The 20,564-nt window shown below is 39.4% G+C and overlaps 1 long non-coding RNA gene across 1 annotated transcript; it reads right to left on the minus strand.

Annotated features, from left to right (window-relative positions):
- Positions 1-614: 614 nt before the first annotated feature.
- LOC141585419 (uncharacterized) lies at positions 615-20,335 on the minus strand. Its single transcript, XR_012518871.1, has 5 exons — positions 20,247-20,335; positions 18,988-19,115; positions 11,885-11,988; positions 7,846-7,953; positions 615-5,437 (listed from the first exon to the last, which is right to left on the minus strand). It is a non-coding gene; the product is annotated as an uncharacterized LOC141585419 (long non-coding RNA).
- Between the last annotated feature and the right edge of the window lie 229 nt (positions 20,336-20,564).

Genomic DNA, 20,564 nt, shown 5'->3' on the forward strand with positions numbered 1-20,564 from the left:
CATAGTGGCTCATGCATGTAATCCCAGCACTTGAAAAGGCCGAGATGGGCAGATCACGAGGTCAGGAGTTCGAGACCAGCCCGACCAATAGGGTAAAACCCCGTTTTCACTAAAAACACAAAAATTAGCTGGGCATGGTGGCACACACCTGTAGTCCCAGCTACTCAGGAGGCTAAGGCAAGAGGATCACTTGAACCCAGAAGGTGGAGGTTGCAGTGAGCTGAGATTGCACCACTGCACTCCAGCCTGGGTGACAGAGTAAGACTCTGTCTCAGAAAAAAAAAAGAAATGACAGATTGTGATATCCATCTACATAAGCAATAGCAAAAGGAGATCCAATAACCCAAATGATGTAGAAAAGATAAAGGAAGATATGATAGTTAATATTGAGTGTCAACTTGATTGAATAGAAGAATTCGAAGTACTGTTCTCGGTATGTCTGTGACCATGTTGCCCAAGGATATTAACATTTCAGTCAGTGGACTGGGAGAAGCAGACCCACCCTCAGTCTGGGTGGTCATCTAATCAGCTGCCAGCACAGCTAGGGTTCTTTTTTTTTTTTTTTTTTTCAAGAGAAAAAGAATAATAAGAAAAAGAATAAAGAAGAGGAAGAAAGAGAAAGAGGAAGAGGGAGAGAGAATGGGGGTATTGCTTTGTTGCCCGGGCTAGAATGCAGTCTAAATATGGGTATGCCTATAATTGTCCTTAATAATGGAGACATGAAAGAAAATGAGGGAAGAGAGTAACAAATAAGGAGCCAACCAACATTTCGTTTGAACTTCTAAGTTGGTATGATGTGGTACTGATAAGAGTGTACATTTTGTGTAAAGTGGAGAGCTCTATAAATGTTGATTACGTCCACTTGTTCCAGATCTGAGTTCAAGTCCTGGACATCGTTGTTAATTTTTTATCTCATTGATCTGTCTAATATTAATGTTAAAGTCTCCCACTATTATTGTGTGGGAGTCTAAGTCTCTTTATAAGTCTTGTATGTCTGGGTATTCCTGTGTTGGGTGTGTATATATTTAGGACCTTTAACTCTTCTTGTTGTTGCATTGGTTCTTTTATCATTATATAATGTCCTTCTTTGCTTCTTTTGATCTTTGTTGCTTTAAATACTATTTTATCAGGGGCAAAAGTTGTAACTTCTGCTTTTTATTTATTTATTTTTGCTCTCTGGTTGGTTGGTAAGTCTCTCTCCATCCCTTGTTTTGAGTCTTTGTGTATCCTTGAATGTGAGATGGGTCTGGATGCAGCATACAGTTTTAGTTTTTTGTCGAAATTACCTGTCTGTCTTTGAATTGGGGAATTTAGTCAATTTAAATTTAGAATTAATAATGATATATTACTTTTTGGTATTTTTTAGAAAGGCTGATACTGTTTGTTCCTTTCTATGTGTAGTGGTTCTTTCAGAAGCTCTTGTAAAGCAGGCCTGGTGGTGATGAATTCTCTGAGCGCTTGCTTGTTCACAAAAAAAACTTTATTTTTCCTTCACTTATGAAGCTTAGTTTGGCTGGATGTGAAATTCTTGGTTGAAAGTTCTTTTCTTTAAGGATGTTGAATATTGGTCCCCTTTGTGGGTAACCTGACCTTTCTCTCTAGCTGCCCTTAGTATTTTCTCCTTCATTTCAACCCTGGTGAATCTGACGATTATGTGCCTTGGAGTTGCTCTTCTTGAGGAATATCTCTGTGGTGTTCTCTGTATTACCTGGAGTTGAATATTATCCTGCCTTACTAAGTTGGAAAAATTTTCCTGAATAATATCCTGAAGCATATTTTCCAGCTTGGATTCATTCTCTTCGTCACATTCAGGTACACCTATGAAGCGTAAATTAGGTCTTTTCACATAGTCCCATATTTCTTGGAGGCCTTGCTCGTTCCTTTTTATCCTTTTTTTCTCTAATCTTGTCTTCTTGTTTTATTTCATTGAGTTGGTTTTCGACCTCTGATATCCTTTCTTCTGCTTGATCAATTCGGCTGTTAAAACTTGTGCATACTTCACGTAGTTCTCGTATTGTGTTTTTCAGCTCCATCAATTCACTTATTTTCCTCTCTAAATTTTGTATTCTTGTTGACATTTCGTCAAACCTTTTTTCAAAGTTCTTAGTTTCTTTAGATTGTGTTAGAACAAGTTCTTTTAATTCACAGAAGTTTCTTATTAGCCACGTTTTGAAGCCTGCGTCTGTAATTGGAACACACTCGTTCTCCATCAAGCCTTGTTTCGTTGCTGATGAGGAACTGGGATCCCCTGCTGAGGAAGAGGCGTTTTGATCTTGGGTATTCTCAGCCTTTTTTGACTGTTTTCTTCCCTTTGTTGTAGATTTATCCATCTTTGGTCTTTATAAGTACCGTCTTTGTAATTAGGTTTCTGAGCGGACGTCCAACTTATTGATTCTCAGCGCCGAAATCTGAGCAACCCACTGCGCCGACCAAGTCAGCGGCGTTAAGATTGATGGTGCTTTTCTGACTCTGCACCAAGAACCGATGCTCCGAGACGCCGGCAAAACTGCCTCGCCGGTCACAAGAGTCGCACTGGTGACCCGTGGGGCTCCTCCGCTGGGAATCTCCTGATGCGTGAGCAACAAGAATGCATGTGAAGGTGTGGCGTCCTCTCGTTCTTTGCGTTTTCACTGGGAGCTACAATCCCGAGGTGCTAGTGATCAGCCATCTTGGATCTCTCTCCCACAGCTAGGGTTCTTAGGCAGAGGAACATGGAAGGACTAGACTGGCTAAGTCTTTCGGTCTTCATCTTCCTCCCACGCTGGATGCTTCCTGCCCTCGAACATCAGACTCCAAGTTCTTCAGCTTTTGGACTCTTGGACCTATGCTAGTGGTTTTCCAGGGGCTCTCAGGCCTTCGGCTACAGATTACGGGCTGCACCGTCAGCTTCCCTACTTTGGAGGTTTTGGGACTTGGACGAGCTTCCTTGCTCCTCGGCTTGCAGACAGTCTATTGTGGGACTTCACTTTGTGATTGTGGGAGTCAATACTGCTTAATAAACTTCCTTTTATATATACGTCTATCCTATTAGTCCTGTTCCTCTAGAGAACCCTGGCTAATGCAGAAGGGTAAAAATGGATTTATGTAAAGAGGATTTAACAGTTAATTGATTCATTTTCCATAGATATTTTCTAAATAAAGCTTAATAGGAGAATGTGAATGTCTATGAAAACATATTTTGATGTTACATTTGGTATGTCCTCATTAATGGAAAATTTAGTTCAGTTCAACTCAATAAATATTTAGGTAGCCTACCCCAAGTAGTGTGTTATGCATGAGAGATTGAGAGATGGACTAAGAAAGAGTTTCTGCCATCAGGAAGAGGTTTTCTATTGCTATCTATTTCAACAAGTTATTTCATTCTTCTTCCAGTGTACATGCCTGATAATTTTTCCATTGAAGAGAACATTGCCAGATGGTAATATTAATAATAGCTAAATATTTTGAGTGCTTACTGTCAGTCAACTGTACTAAGTATTTGACTTGCATTATCTCATTTAATAGGCAATATATGTAAGGTTGGAACTATTATTACCTATTATGAATAAGGAAATTAAACCTTGCCCAAAGTTACACTTTTCTTTAGGCATGCCTGCCTTCAACATCCATGGTCTTAATGCACTGTAGGGAATTGTTTCAGTATGATACCTGTGTTATAATTAAGGCTTATCAAGTGCTACGTGTGAGGAGCTGGGCTAAGAGTTTATAAGTTAAGGCAACCTAGGTAGGAAGACATTTGGACTTACGATTCTTTGGAACTTTCTAACCATTGAAGCTAGCCAAAAATGGAAAAGATGGACGCAAGAATCATGAGTTTCTTGCCATTTAAATATGTTCCTCTAAGTTGGATGACACTTAGAGAAGTTTTAAGAATATATGAATCCTTGTACTGGGGAAAGAGAGTTAACACAGGAAACTCCTTAGATCTCTTGCACCCCTGGCTCCTATGAAAATGCTCAAGTTGGCTCTTTAAGTGTGGCCTGGGGGGAAAATAACTCTTAGACCTATCAGAAAACCTGTCAAGGAGCATAGAGTATTACCAGGGTTAGCCATGCAATCACAGGACTTTTACCTTGCACAGACCGTAGATCAATAAAATTAATGCAATGAATCTGAGCCCAGCTTCTCGTGGAGGGAAGGGGTGCAATTTTTCACCTGTGGACTGCACAATAGATAGGCCTCCTGCAGCTCAAGTGAATGAATGATTTTTGCTACTTTGCAACGCCAACTCCAGTTCTGAGTTCTCTGAGTGTCAGATAAAACCCAGTGCTTTGGTGTATTTCCTCAGCCAAGGCAAAAAGCATAGCTGAAACCAGAAGCAGTTCCTTGGCTACTGAATTTTCACCACTGGATTGATTGTTCTACTAGGAATAGTAAATATTGGTCCCACTTAGTTCATTGTCAGCCTCTGGCTTTGTTACTGTACAGCACGTGAGCGTGCAACGAGTAGTTATTTTCTTGTCTTAAAAAACACAGGAACAGGACTTCTGATATTAGCATTTCTTGGATTGTGTAATCTTAAATGGACCCAAGCTTTGAACGCATGAACGAACATGGGATTATATAGGAACTGTCTGAATGATCAAATGAGATGTAACCAGGGCCCCAAACTTAATATTTAGTATTTCTATTATATAAGCTGTCATTTATTTTTAGCACGTCAAAGGGATTACCAGATCTAACCACCTTACGTATGAATGGGAAAAGCCGAGGAACAAGTGGAGAAAGTTACTTACTTTTCCAAGGCCATGAGGAAATAGCGGCAGAACTGAAACTCGAGTGAGAGACCATGGAGTTCACATTCAGCCCAGGGTTCTTGTCTCTACCCTCATGCTCACTCATCAAGTTCTACTCCATTGCCGTGCAGTCTGAGCTGTGGAACTGGGCAGTGACGTGCCGATAGGAGCACCGATGGGACAGGAAGTGGCAAATGTCTCAGGCCCAGGTTTTGAGCTGGACTAACTGGTTAATTGTGGATGATTTCTCTGGAACTTCTGAGACTCCATGCTGCTTTTCCTCCTCTTCTTCTTCTTTTTCTTTTTCTTTCTTTTTTTTTTTTTTTTGAGATGGAGTCTCACTCTTGTTGCTCAGGTTGGAGTGTACTGGCATAATGGAGGTTGCTCACAGCAACCTCCGCCTCCTGGGTTCAAGCGATTCTCCTGCCTCAGCCTCCCAAGTAGCTGGGTTTACAGGCATGTGCCACCACGCCTGGTTAATTCTGTGTTTTTAGTAGAGACAGGGTTTCTCCATGCTGGTCAGCACACTGCTTCTTAAGTGAATCAATGTAGGATGAGGCAGGGCCTGAAGCAATGAATAGCTGGCGTGGCAAGAGTTCTTGTTTGAGGGCATTGGGGACACAGGTGGTGTGTAAATGAGATCTCCAAGTACAGATTTTCATGATGGTTTCTTCTGAATGTGGAAGAGGTTTGCAGGATATCTAGTGGAAGAAAGGATAAGGAGAAAGGATGAGACGCCAGGCAGAAGGTGAAGAAACTGTTTTCTTAAAGTTCTCTGAGAGACAATAAACATAAGCATATCCATTCTTTGAAGTCAAGTGATGTGGTGCAGTTTCCTCAGTCTCTGTGAGGACCCATTATCCCAAGGCCATCTGGGAGCTTGAGAATGTAGCTTTGGGAGCCTGTGAGAAAGGGGTTAGAAGCCTCAGTTAAGGATCAAGGCAGCTAGAATGGCTGAGACAGGTACCTCAAGAGGCTTTCTAGGCAGGAGGCTACATTGATAGAAATGTGTAGGTTCACCTAAGGCAACTCTTTGTAGATGGTGATGGGGGTTGGGGGAGAGGATTTTGTAAGGAAGTGGGTTCCTGTATTATGCTAAAGGCTTCTGAGAGCCTGAGAAATATAGGTGATCAAGGTTAGGAGAAAATGAAAAACATGAGATTACACAGGGTAAAAGTCACTATTCCTCCCTCTTTCTACCTTTCTCAACGTCCCAAGGATGCTTCTTAGAAACTTCTTCTTTTCAAGGCTGCCCTTGATGTCCATTTATTTTTAAATATTTAATTAAATGTCTATGCAGAGGAAAAGCAGCTGATATTATTTGCCGACTCTAAGCCCTTTGGTTTATGATCTGCTTGCTTTTAAACATTTTAAAATTGTATTTTCTTGCTATCTACAAATTGCATGCCTCTATAATAGATACTGCAAAGCACACAGCCATGAATAAGGTAAGGTTCCTGGGCTGCAGGAGCTAACAACACTGGAAATGGGGGAGAAGATGTATTCACAGCTGCCGTAGAATGCCGTTGTGGTAACTTGAGTGATACGAAAGAAGCGTTTTAGGAATTGAGGCAGAAGGAAGCATATCTTGCAGGTGTCAGCAAGGCTGACTTGATGGAAAAGCTGACATTTTTCTCAGACTTAAACCCATCCAGGTGGAATAATTTGTTTTCATTGCAACAAAAATATTTAATTATATTAAGTGCACACAAATCTTTATTAATAGCAATCTATTTATTTCTATAATATTTGTTCAAGAAAAGCAAAAATAAAATACTGATTGTCTTCTGACTTGAATAATTCTTGCTAGACTGGTATCAGGTAGCATGCTCCTACAAGGTCCCAAGTCATCATCACCAAACTCAATTTGACCAGAGGGCTGTTTCCCTGCCATTCCATGTATAGTTATTGAGATTTGACAGGGTCCAATAAATAGTACCCTTCTTGTGCACTTGGGTTCTAAACCAAAAGGAAAATAATCCTCAAGAGTAAGGTAGGTTGGGAGCCAACATACTATTTTTCTTACCAATGAAGTTGATGTTGGAAAATGCAGTTTCAATTTATAGGCTAGGAGGCTTACTAATACTGAATCTCAGAAGTAGCAAGACTTAATCACAGCACCCCTGCTCTGTGCCTGCCTTTGTAAAACTCAAGGCATTGAGAAACAGAGCAGGTGCATGCTTCCTGCAGAAAGATCAGATCTCAAAGTGAAAAAAATAGATAAAGGGCCAAGATTATGTAGATTTATTTCTTAGTCCCAACCAATCAGACACAGCCCTTTTCTCCATAGGGAGGAGTAAGTAAAGAGTGGAGGCGGGACAGGGCTTCCATGGTCCTGAAGACTTCTCCTTGAGGAAGGGCAGGAGAGAAGTCCCACTCCCAGCCCCCCACAATAATTGTCCTGATAAACTAGCTGGAATCAGTGCAGCAGATACAATATCTTATTTTTTACTTTAAAGAACCTGTCACACACTAAATGAAAGGTAATGTAAAAAACCTCTAAAACAAAACAAAGAACCCCAAACCAAAGAGACACACTCTTTTATTCTCTCTTCTACTTCCTGAAGGACACTTCTACATTTCCATGTTCATTAAATTGTGGCCACAGAAAATCCTGACTCAGGTTACTTTTCACTTCATTATACCTGAAGGTTATCATTTATTGAGTGGTGTCATGCAGAGGCATTATCTCTCAGGATGTGATGGTGAGGGAGATGGGTCTTTGAAGTTGGCTATTTTTTTTAGGACATGTGTCTATCCATCCATCATTTTACCCACATTGTTAGGGCCTCTTTCTACCTGGGTTGTGAGGTATGTGTTTGTGTGTGTGCACACCTATGTGAAAGGAAGGACGAGAGAGAGATCCCAGCTTTCCATCAGTCCTTCCTGTTCTTAGTGAGTTCCTGCTTATTCAAGAACTCTTTAGCCACTCTAAATTCCCCAGATCCATCCCTTTTTACTCCCACAACTATAGAAAAATATACATTTATTCTTTATATAGAGAATAGTTCCATACACCTTATCCTCAAAATCCACACCTTGCTACCAGATATAGATTTAATAAATTAAACAAAACATTCACACATGCAAAGGATATCAGCATGCTGACCTCTCTAGAAGCCAGTATCCCAGCTCATCAGGAAACCTGGGTTCATTCTCAATCAGCCATGCAATTTCAATAAAGTGTCCTTTAACTTCTGGTCCTTGGTTTCTTTTTCTGTAATAAGGGAGTAAAATTTCATTTTTTATTTTAGGTTAATGGGTAGGACTTACTGGCTTAAATATTATGTAAAACATTACAATTATGCATTGTGTATTTTTCTTATAAAAATTCAAATAACACTCAAGTGAAATGAAGAAAAGTGAAGAGCCCACTTTTTTATGCTTAAGAGTATTCATTCAATGAGTCTGCTCATCTACTTTCTATCATATTGCTTATTGATTTTCTTCATAGCTCTTAGAATCCAAATTTGGATCTTGTGTAATTATTTGTTTGCTGGTTTATTATGTATCTCCCCCACTTACAGTTAAGTTACATCAAGACAGGGATTATGTTTATCTTTTCCTCTGTCCCTCGCATATAGTAGATGCTCAACAAATAGATGCCGGCTAAATGAAGGATATCTTTCCAGTGGGCATAATACTCATTGCAGGAAAGGTCCAGACACAGAAGAGCACTGGGTGAGGACCAGAGAGAATTGAGGGTAACTGAGTAAGAAGAGCTGGGAAGCAGGTGACAGGAGAAACACTGAAGTCCCCGTCAGGTTTTAGAGTTCTACAATGAGTTTGTCTTCTGTGTCCTCCAAGCTCTCTAGTCTGGTTCCACATCAAATAATATTATGTTGCCACCAGCAAGAAACTCATGCATGAGGCCGGCCATGGTGAGTCACGCCTATAATCCCAGCACTTTGGGAGGCAGAGGTGGGTGGATTGTGAGGTCAGGAGATTGAGACCATGCTGGCTAACACAGTGAAACCGTGTCTCTACTAAAAATACAAAAAAATTAGCCGGGTGTGATGGCGCATGCCTGTAATCCCATCTACTCGAGGCTGAGGCAGGAGAATCACTTGAACCCAGGAGGTGGAGGTTGCAGTGAGCCAAGATCATGCCACCGCACTCCAGCCTGAGTGACAGAGTGAGACGCCGTCTCAAAATAAAATAATAATAATAGAAAAACGATACATATTCATGAGGGACTGCTCCACACATCCTAGGATCTGAAACTTGGTCTAGGGTTTTACTTTTTGAAAATACTCTTAGCACATCTATTTTAGATTTCACTTTCAAGAAGGCTAGGCCTCTCTTTAAATTCACAACTTACTTTTCTAGATTTGTTGTGATTTGACTTTATTTGGTCACTTTGAGTTGGAAGAACTTAATAGAGTAGCTTTTCAAAAACCCATTTTGGTGCATTATCCACTTTGTGTAAATTAGCAAATGTACAAATTTCTCTCACAGTTAAAAAAGAAAGGCCATGGTGTCTCCAGAACCATTAAGGTATGTGATAATCTCATTAAATTGCTTAGTACAATTAGCTACTTCTTTTTCCTTAAGGGATATTCATATTCTCTCCAATTAAAGGTATTTTTAGCTTTTCTGAAGTATGTAATTATCTTTATAAAAGAACAAAGCTCCATTTATTTTTGTTGCTTGAACAAATTCCATTTATCCCTTTCAATAATTTCAGGTGTATGTTTCATGCTTGGAAGTACAAACGGCATTTAAAGATCAAGAAATGATTTATTTACAGCACTGGTGTCTCATTGAGAAGGTGCTGAGGCCTTTGAATTTCAGCATCTGTCTATTGTCAAGAACCAGTCATTGAATGGGAAGAGCAGGGAATCTTTACTCAGGCCCCGAGCTCAGATGGCAGCCTGAGCCTGGCTGCCTACCCTTGGAGGATCTCCTAACCAACCCACTTCTCATTATGCATTAGGGTTGGCAAGAACTGCTAGAACAAACTTATTTTTGCTATTAAAATGGAAATCAAAAGAAAATTGTGATTTTTTAAAAAGTAGCTAATTTCTCAAGAGCATTTAGCTACAACAGAAGTACCTAAATGTATTATATATACTAGTGAGGCTAATACAGATATTCTCACCATAGAAGACCATCTTATTCTTGTTATATGAACAAATTGTATGCAAAACATAATTTAAAATATCAGTCTGAAATCAATGTCTGTAAAGATAGAAACTTTCTAATCTCTAAACTCTAAGCTGCATTTTTCATCCTTATTCCAAAGCTTAGTTCTTTGTTGCCGGTATATCACCATTAGACTAAAGCAACTCAAAGTGGTTGTAACTGAGATGTTATTTGGCTCTTATTTTAGCCTTAAGTGAGCATATTAATAAAGCAGCATGTGAGTCTCCTGCTGCGTAAATTGTAAGCTAAATTTTCAGAATGGGCCTGTAGCCTAATAACAATAGAGACTTACGGGAACATCACTAGTTTTTCTTCATCACTTAGGTCTTTTATTATTATTTATAAATAAATAATAAATGTCTTATTTAAGCTGTAATTTTGAGGAAGAGATTAATATTGGAGGAGAAAAAAGAGAAAGCAAGAGAATGGAAGGTAAACAAAAGATACAGAGACGATGAGAAAAAGAAATAAGGGAAGAATAAAGAAATTTTTAAAAAGAAAAAAAAGAAAAAAACTGAGCATTTTTTCTCTTTTCTGGGTCCTAAACTACCTTTTGAGTCATATAGTAATATTCGAATTGTAAGGCTTTTTTGGATAACAATCCATTTCATCTTATATTTTATTGTCTCTTTTAAAGAAAAACTTTATTTTGAAATAATTACAGAGTTACACAAAGTTGCAAACATAGTACAGAGAAGTCCAGTGCGTCCTTCCCTCAGTTTTCACCATTGGTTCCATCCTATTTAACTATAACACAACATCGAAACTAGGAAATTGACATGGGCACAATGTGAGTGTACAGCTGTACACCCTTTTTTCACATGTAGATTGATATAGCCATTGGAATTAAGATACAGAAGTAATCTCTCACTATAATTATCCCTTTCCTTCTACCCTTTTATACTCACAACTCACCTCTTTTCCTCTTTCCCTCATCCTTTTTTTTTAATATCTTTTTTTTTTTTTTTTTTTTTTTGAGTTGGAGTTTCACTCTTGTTGCCCAGGCTGATTGCAACAGCATGATGTTGGCTCACTGCAACCTCTGCCTCCTGGGTTCAAGTGATTCTCCTGCCTCAGCCTCCTGAGTAGCTGGGATTACCAGAGCCCGCCATCATGGCTGGCTAACTTTTTGTATTTTTAGTAGAGACAGGGTTTCCCCATGTTGGCCAGGCTGGTCTTGAATCCCTCACCTCAGGTGATCCACCCACCTCAGCCTCCCAAAGTGCTGGGATTACAGGCGTGAGCCACTACATCCGGCTACTTCCCTCATCCTTAACTCCTAGATACCTTTGATCTGTTCTATCACTAGAATTCTGTTATTTCAAGAATGTTATATAGATGATTTCACACAATATAGTTTTGAGATTGGCCTTTCCTACTGAGCATGATTTCCTTGAGATTTATCTTTCTTTCTTGTTTGTGTGTATTGAAGTTTGGTCCCTTTTATTGCTGAGTAGTATTTCAAGAATTGTGTTTAAATGACCTGATGAACGCTAAAATGCTCTTTATGCAATCAGGCACTGTTTAAATAATCCTATTCTAACTTAGAAAATCAGCAATCCTATGTGACTAGGCAATTTGTTTCACGTAGGCCTCTGCGCTTTGCACATGCCATGCGTTCTCCTATCAGTTCCCATCTCACAGCAACCCAGTTCACATCTTAGCTTCGCAGAATCTCTTGCTGATCCCTTTAGTTGTCTGGTTGATTCCTCTCGCCTGCGCCTTGTCCAGGGAGTTGCTGCATGCTTGTTTTCCTCTGTGCTCCCACTGCTTCCTGCTCTTACCTTTATTAACTGTGTGTCACCACGTTTGTTCACCAGTGTTAGACTCAGTGCCTTTTGAGGTAGAGAGCATCTTCTTGCAATCCCTGACGATGGCCTGTTCTCAATAAATGTTGGTTGGATTGATTCTGAGCTTAAGTTAATTAGGCTATGGGTTCTGACTTTGCTGGCACATGGAAGTCACCTGGGGAGGCTTACAAAAATTCTGATGCTGGGTCTCACCTGCAGAGATTTCAACTTGATCGATCTGAGATGCAGCTAGGATACTAGGATTTTAAAAGCTCCCCAGATGATTCTAATGGTCAGTCAAGATCTCGAACCGTTGCCTTGGTCAAGATAAAAAAACAACAACAACAACAACAAAAAAACACCACTGTATTAGATAGGATTTAATCTATACCGGAGACACTTTATCTGGTTGTTCTCTTTTTTTTTTCTTAACTTGCCCACAGTACTTTTTTGTTGTTGTTAAAAACAAGAATTTACTTGGATTGCGATATTTAGATGTCTCCTATTGTTAACAGAAAGGTTTTATGTTTGAATCAGAATACAATCTTCTGAATTTTGCCTGTCACTTTGATTCTATGGAATACATTCTGTAGGCAGCAAATGTGTGTGCTATACCCTCCATGAAATTTAAATCAATTCAAAACACATTTCAGAGGCTTCTAAAAGTAGTCATTAACCAGGGGTTCTCAACCTTGGCTGCACGTTAGAGTCAGCTGGGGAATTTAAAAAATTCCAATGCCCAAGCTGTACCCCACACCAATTAAATGAAGTTCTCTGGGGTAAGACCCAGGCATCAGCACTTTGTAAAGCTCCCCAGGTGATGACGAAGTATTGCTAAGACTGAAAAACCGTTGTCCTGAATGAACAGTTCCTAAATGAATACATTCTTACATTCCTAATTTATCTTTATAAACATATTCATTCATACTTTTTTGTTTTACATAAATTAACTATTATATTAATTGGGTGAAAAATAGAAAGTATCACTTACCGATCCTCATACTTTAAACAAAATCTTAGTTGTTATTAATTTATGCATGACACTGTGCTATTAAAATGCTTTCATGTCCACTAATTCGTTTATTTATTTTTTTATAAAATAAAACAAGAAAAGCAAGATTAAAAAGGAGCAGTGATTATCAACTTTGTACCCTAATTTTACAGATGAGGAAACCAAGGCATAAACAGATAAAGTGATGCAGGGCATAGGATGAGGCATGTCAGGCTCCCAGAGCTTGAAATTTAAGGAGGCACTCACTCTCAGGGTTGTGCAAGTACAGGTTGGCACCTGAGTGGGGGTGCTACCTTAAGTCGTGTGCCCTAGGTAATTCATCTCACCTTAGTCCCAGCCCTGAAAATGGCTTGCCCCAAATCACACAGCTAGGCAGTGGGACAATAAGTGCTAACATCAGACTCTGTGTCAAATATGTCTTTCTCTCCTTACCATGCTTTATAGATTAGGAAAGACACACTTATATTAGAAAATGCAGAATTCCACCTGCTTTAACTTAGCGTGGTGGCTATATAATGTGCCCCCTCCAACCCCAAAGAAGCTCACATTCAAATCCCCAAACCTGTGAACGAGTTGTCTCGTACGGCAAAATGGACTTTGTGGGCATGATCAGATTAAGGATCTTGAACTGGTGGGATTATCCTGAATTAACTGATGGGACCAGTGTAATCATAAGGGTCTTTATAAGAGCGAGGCAGGAAATTCAGAGATGTGGAGACAGGCTGGGAGGCACATGATGCTATTCTTGAAAGGAGCTCATAAATCAGGGATGGTAGACAACCTTTCGAAGCTGGGAAAAGCAACATCCTAAAGCCTTTTGAGGGAACACAGCTCAGCTGATACCTTGAATTTAGTCTATAATACCTGTTTTTGGACTCCTGACATTCCTGAACTATGAAGTAATAAATTCATGTTGTTTTAAGTCAGTAAGTTTGGGTAATTTGTTATAGCAGCAGTAGAAAACTAACATACTTAGTTTAGAATATTTGCTTAGTCTGATAAAACCTGTTCAACTATAGACACTAATAAGACTCCTGGATGTAAAAAATAGTGTAAAGATTGTCATTTGCTACAGAAATAAAAGTGGGCACTTAATTTCTGTGTTACTAACAGGTAAACTCATAGGAAACACCTGATCCCTTCTCCTAAAGGTCTATATTTACCTTGGCTATGGAATGAGGCTTTGGTTTGCTTCTCTCTTCCCAAAATTAAATGAATTGCTGCCCTCCTTAAGAAACTGGAGAAGCCAATATTACTCCTCTTGTGGCACCATCTAAGGTCAAATAGCCTTTGATCACACATGCTTTCCTGCCACACCATACAAGTTATCAAAAATCACAAAATGTCAGTCCGAAGCGAGTGAGACCTGTGTATTTCCTCTTAAAAAGAGAACTTGAGAGGTTAGACATAATGTACTCCCTGGAATAACTTCCATGCTTGTGGAAAAAGACACAAAGCATAGATACTAAATTCAGTGTGGCACAATACATCACTTACACGGAGCCAAAATTTTCTTTAATTATTTTCTAGGAACAGTCTATGCTAGAGGCCAATATGCCACCTCTCAATAGGTTTAATACAGTGAGATTTTCTCCAAAGATGGAAATGATTGCTATTTCTTAGTGGATAGCCAAATAAAGTGGTTGGCTCATGCTTAGGTGCCATGTTTTATACAAAAAATCATATAAAATACTTAAATTACGTTCAGTGTGGTAAGCTGTCTATACTGTGGGAGACACCTGGGAACTGAGCCAGCAGAGGAAATAGAGTATCATCTTATGCTGGTATATACACTCACTGGGGAAGATGGTAGGCAGAATCATCAACATTGTTTAGGATGTTACTGCTTTTTCTCTTGCTTGCTGTTCTTGTTCGTTATTCTCTTTCTCTCTCTCTGATAAGCACAAATTTGAAAAAAATTAAAAATTAAACATGAACATAATGCTACTCCTTCATAAAATTCTTTTTTTTCCCACTGCACCCTGCAAAATTTCATTCACCAATATAGCATTAGAGATATTGTTGGTGGAAGTAGAATTCAGAGAGGTGGAAGGCTAGGAAGATGATAAAATAGACTTAGTTTGTGAGCCCCTGAGACTTGGAACTAGTATCAGTAGGAAATTAAAGACACAGACTCAATATGTATAAAAAGTTTCTTATAGCTCAAATCTTTCAGAAGTAAAAATATTTTTTTTCTGAAGATTATGATCTTCCCAATATTCCAGGTATTCAAGCAGAGATTAGCCAACCATACTGTAAGGAACTGACTAAAGCATTGAATGAAAGATGTGAGAGTCTTTTAGATCCCCTTTAAATGAATATTTTTCATTGTGATATTATACTGTTCCATTTCTCCGGAATATTTGGTTCTCTCTTTTTGAGACTATAAACTGGCCATAAGTAAAATGACAAGTAATTATTTTCTATCTTATTACCTAGGGAAGATTGTTTGCTCACCATAGAAATTCCAAAATTAGGTCGGGTGCAGTGGCTCATAACTGTAGTCCCAACACATTGGAAGGCTGAGGCAAGACGATCACCTGAGGTCAGGAGTTCAAGACCAGCCTAGCCAACATGGGAAAACCCATCTCTACTAAAAATACAAAAATTAGCTGGGTTGGGATGGAGGCAGTGGCTCATGCCTGTAATCTTAGCACTTTGGGAGGCTGAGATAGGCGAATCACATGAGATCAGGAGTTCAAGACCAGCTTGGCCAACATGGTGAAACTCTCTCTACTAAAAATACAAAAAAAAAAAAAAAAAGCCAGGAATGGTGGTGGGCACCTGTAATCCCAGCTAGCTACTTGGGAGGTTGAGGCAGGAGAATTGCTTGAACCCAGGAGGCGGAGGTTGCAGTGAGCCGAGACTATGCCATTGCACTCCTGCCTGGGCAACAAGAATGAAACTCCATCCCCCTAACCTCCCACCAAAAAAAAAATTAGCTGGGCTTGGTGGCATGCACCTATAATACTAGCTACTCGGGAGGCTGAGGCAAAAGAATTGCTTGAAACCAGGAGAGTGAGTTTGCAGTGAGCCGAGACTGTGCCATTGCACTCCAGCCTGGATGACAGAGTGAGATTCCATCTCAAAAATAGAAAAAAATTCCAAAATACTATAGCAAGGTGCTTCTTGTGCAAGATACAATGCCTGTTAAATGACAGCTTTTCTGTAGAATGGAATTTAAAACCGGAGATTTTACTGTGGGTCCATCCCATGAGGTTGAGTGTGAATTTTACCAGTTTCCTTGTTGTCTAAATTCAAATACAGAAGAAGGAAAGGAAGTGTGACAGGGAGGTGATTGGGGCTGTCCCTATTTCTTCCTCTTAACGTAGATGCAACAACATTTTCCAAACAGTGGGTTTTGTGTTTAAGAGACCGTGAAGGAGAAACCTTCTTCAGAGCCCTTGCGGGGATGGCTGCAGACCCCGTCTGTCAGGATCCTGCCATGTATAAATCACACACCCAAATACATCCAGATAGAGCCCATCCATCACATGCTGTGATGTGGGCTGCACTGTCTGTAAATCTGGTGAAAATAATGTATTTGTGCTGTGAGATGACATCCCATAATGAGATTGTGATATTCCATAGCATGTGATTTGCTATTTGTGACAAAGATGAATTTCACAGTGAGCACAGCTGCTGAGAAGCTGCTGGGTCTGGTGGACATGTGTAAGGTAAGGCCCCCTCTCAGGCCATCCAGCCATAACTCTTCTCTGCTGGAAATAATTTCTCAGGACTGCCAAGAATGAGTTGCCAAATTGAATTTTCTCTAAAGGGTAGCCGAGTATTTAGGCAGGGTGAAATCTCTAAAGGGAAAGAAATGTATAGAAGACATTCATCAGTATTGCTTGATTGCATTTATTGTTTATGGTAGTAGAATCCAATAGTCTGCAACTGAGGTTACCTAACAGACTCCTGTGCCCTCTGCATGTGCAATCAATGCAAACTAAAAGCTGCCTTTATGTTCAAAATAAAATAAATAACCTAAGAAGTTCAGATGCTTCCTCTCAGAGTCATATATGGAGCCATTTTATACAGTGATCATTTTTAAGGGTCCGAGGTTGTATTGAGTCCTTGCTACATAGATTGGAGGCTTCACACTAGCAGTATTCTTATCACTTGGGAGCTTATTAGAATTACACTCTGGGGTCCCTTGCCAGACCTACTAAGTCAGAATCTGCATTTTAGCAGAATCACCAGGTGATTTTCATGCACATATGTTTTAGGAGGATTGTACTAAATGACGTTTAAGATGCTCTAGTATGCTTATCAACATGGAAAATAATAATACTAATAATAAGACATGAGTCATTCCAAATATATATGTGTGTATTTTTTGTGTATTACAAAACATTTTCACAATTATTACCAAATTTGAGCTTTTCCATGAACTTAAAATGTAGGCAGGTGGCATTATCTTCATTTTACAGTTGAAGTAACTGAAGTTCACAGTGATTAATAGTTTTGTCCAAGATATATGCAGGTGAATAAGGAGCCTAAATTCGAACTCCAATCTTTTCTCCCTAAGTGCATGTTTTTTTTCCTCATTATTGTTAGAGCATGTGCTGTGAGTGCGTCTGCTTTTGTACCCAGGAGGAAAATGATTCTATAAAGACACGCATATACTCTCAAGGTATACCCATCACAAACAAGAATAAGCATCTAAAACGATCAGCTAGACCTGTGGCTATCATGTGTGGCTGAGTTTGTGCAGGACTTTTCTGATTCCAATGAGATCAAATTGGGTCCTTGATCATGTGAGGTCTAGATTCTGAAAGGTCCTGGACCAGCTACTTCACAATATGGCTTGATTTAGGATGGATCACACAAGTCAACTTGGTGATACCCAGATCTAGTCATACTATGAACTTAAAATTCTTTTAAGGACTCTACTGCTCCAGAAAAATTTCCCAGGCCAGCCACTGAAACACAGACCAATAGAGCAAACACTCTGTGTTATATACCTCCTCTGGCAAGAGACGTTCAAAGATGCTTTTGATAATGACAGCAGGACCTATTAGTCACTAAGTGTCATGTATAATATAACCATTGCTCTAGGAGCTTTTATGCTTTGGCCCTGCAATGGAGAGGGCCTTGTGACAGGCAAAGCCAGAAATCAAGGATGCTAAGGAGACACAGGCTAAAAGAGTTCTCCAGCCTCCCTTGGAATCTAGTACCACTGAGAAACCTGAGACGCTTTTTGTGAGGCAAAGTCTTGCTCTGTTGCCCAGGCTAGAGGGCAGTGGCATGATCTCAGTTCACTGCAGCGACCCCACCTCCCGGGTTCAAGTGATTCTCCTATCTCAGCCCCTGAGTAGCTGGGACTACAGGTGTACACCACTAGTGCTGGCTAATTTTTGTATTTGGAGTAGAGATGAGGTTTCACCATGTTGCCCAGGCTGGTCTCGAACTCCTGGGCATAAGTGATCCTTCTGCTTCAGCCTCCCAAAGTGCTGGGATCACAGGTGTGAGCCACTGTGCCCAGCTAGACACCTGAGACTCTCGAAGAAGCTCCTGGGTTTGTAAATACAGGAATAGTAGAAGTGGGAAAGAATGTCTTAGGGCAGGGGTGCAAGGACAGACTGAGTGTATGTGGTGCATAAACAAATTTATAATATAAATATTTTTATAAGAGCTTGAGATACAACTTTTAGCAAAGTAGCTTTGTGTCAATATGTATGCATACTTGAGAGATTTTAAGCAGAGAAATACTCGCTGAGTTTCTCATTTAATATTTTTAATCAATATCTTTGCAAATTAATCAATTTATTTGTAATTGGCTGCACAGGTCCTTAAAGAGATTTTTAGATAAAAAGGAGCTTTCGATAACACAGAACTTTTGCCTGAACTGAGGAGTGGCTATCGCAGAATGTACGAGAACAGTAATGGCAAAAATAAACCGATGCTAACTCAAAACTTAACCCTTAGTCTTATGGATCAGTAAATCTTCCATTTAGACTTTGGAAGATTCAGTTTCTACATGCATAATTCATGTAAGGTACTTCCTTAATTGTTAACAATGTATATGGTTTTTTTCTAAACATAAAACACCCCTTGGGATATTGAAAGACTAATTCTTATGCTCTACTGACTCACCATTTGTTTTCTGTAATTCTGAGATGATACAATTCAAATTCTGATGACATTTCTATCCCTTTCCTTCTTCATTCTCCCAAAGCCTAATCATGCAAAAACTCGCAGGCATAACCTTTCTGGTTTATGGAATCAAATTTTGTAATGATGTTATTTATGCCCACATTCTTGTTAAAATATTAAACACCATGACTGACTTCAGTCTCACCTGCAGACACACTGGGAGAAAGTCTGTTTTCTTTTCTGGGCATGATTTTCTCTTTAGTAGCTGACTTGCCTTACGAATTTTCATCTGTTATTTTCCCCATTTCCTTCACTTAGGAGAGGAAAAGCAGTCTGTGGCAAATCAGAAAGAAAAAGAAAAGGGTGTGTTAAAAGCTTCTTTATAACGCTCTTCCTTGATCAGTCCCCTGTGCGTTAGAGAAATGTCCCTGCTTGATGCAATGTATATGCTTGTCTAGTGCAGACTTCAAGACATTCTTGGTTCCTTACCATTTTACAACACGGCATCCCGGGGAAAGAGCATGGCAAAGACATTATTTAGATAAAAATAGTGATGATTTCTATGATAGAAAATGGAAAAATATGGTGTTTTATGTGAAAAAAAATTATCCGAAATTTCAGAGTAGGTTAGCACAGCTGAGAATGCCCTAAGCGGGCCCCCATGCTTCAGGTTTTTCTCTGCTTTTTGGTTTATAGTCAAGACATTGCTATAAATTATGTTCCAGTATTTGCTCAACTTAGAGATGAGAATTTGGGTTAATTGTCCAAAGTCACACAGCTAGCTACTAGCAGAGCTGGGATTCAAATCCAGAATGGATGATTTAAACCATTTACACGACAGCAGTGCTTACATGAAATGCCGTAGTGCTTTGTAAATTATAAAGCACAACGCAAACCTGGTGTCTCTTTCCGGTTTATGCCGCCATTTTTTTTTCTCCTGGCTTTTCCTCCATTCTGGAATGTATGCCACTATCACAACCCGTTGAAAACCTCCTCCTCATCTTGCAAAAGCCTGCTCTACAAAATTCCTCTTCCCCCATTCTTCCCTCATTTTCCTCATTGGTGTGAATACCTCTCAAAAGGGATGCACTAATATATATTGCTAGCGGAAATCCTAAGACTACAAAAAAGGCTGAATTCCTCCTTCCTGTGCCCTATCCCAGCCCCTTTCCTTGAAGTAACCACATTACCTTTTGCTAAGCATTCACTTGAATACACGTACATAGAAATACAGTTGCCTCAAACAACATGAGTTTGAATTGTTATAGTCTACTTGTACACAGAAGGTTTTCAATAAACTTATGGGACTTTTTTTTTTTTGGAGACTTTTGACAATTTGAAACAACTCACAGATGACTCTCTTAGCATGGAAATATTGAAACACATGGACACAGGGAGGGAAACATCACACACTGGGGCCTGTTGCGGGGTGGGGTTGGGGAGGGATAGCATTAAGAGAAATACCTAATGTAGATGACGGGGTGATGGATGCAGCAAACCACCATGGCACGTGTATGTAACAAAACTGCACATTCTGCACATGTACCCTAGAACTTAAAGTATAATTAAAAAAAGAAAGAAATATTGAAAACATTAAAAAAACTATGTCATGAATACATAAAATATATGTAGGTATGAGTCTGTTTTATCATGTACTACTATGAAATAGGTATAAATCTATTATAAAAAGTTAAAATTTGTCAAAAGTTTCACACATAAACATTTACTTACCATGCATGGCACCATTAGCAATCAAGAGAAATGTAAACAAAAGTAAAGATG

This window comes from Saimiri boliviensis, chromosome 8, assembly GCF_048565385.1.
Source record: "Saimiri boliviensis isolate mSaiBol1 chromosome 8, mSaiBol1.pri, whole genome shotgun sequence".
NCBI lineage: Eukaryota > Metazoa > Chordata > Mammalia > Primates > Cebidae > Saimiri > Saimiri boliviensis.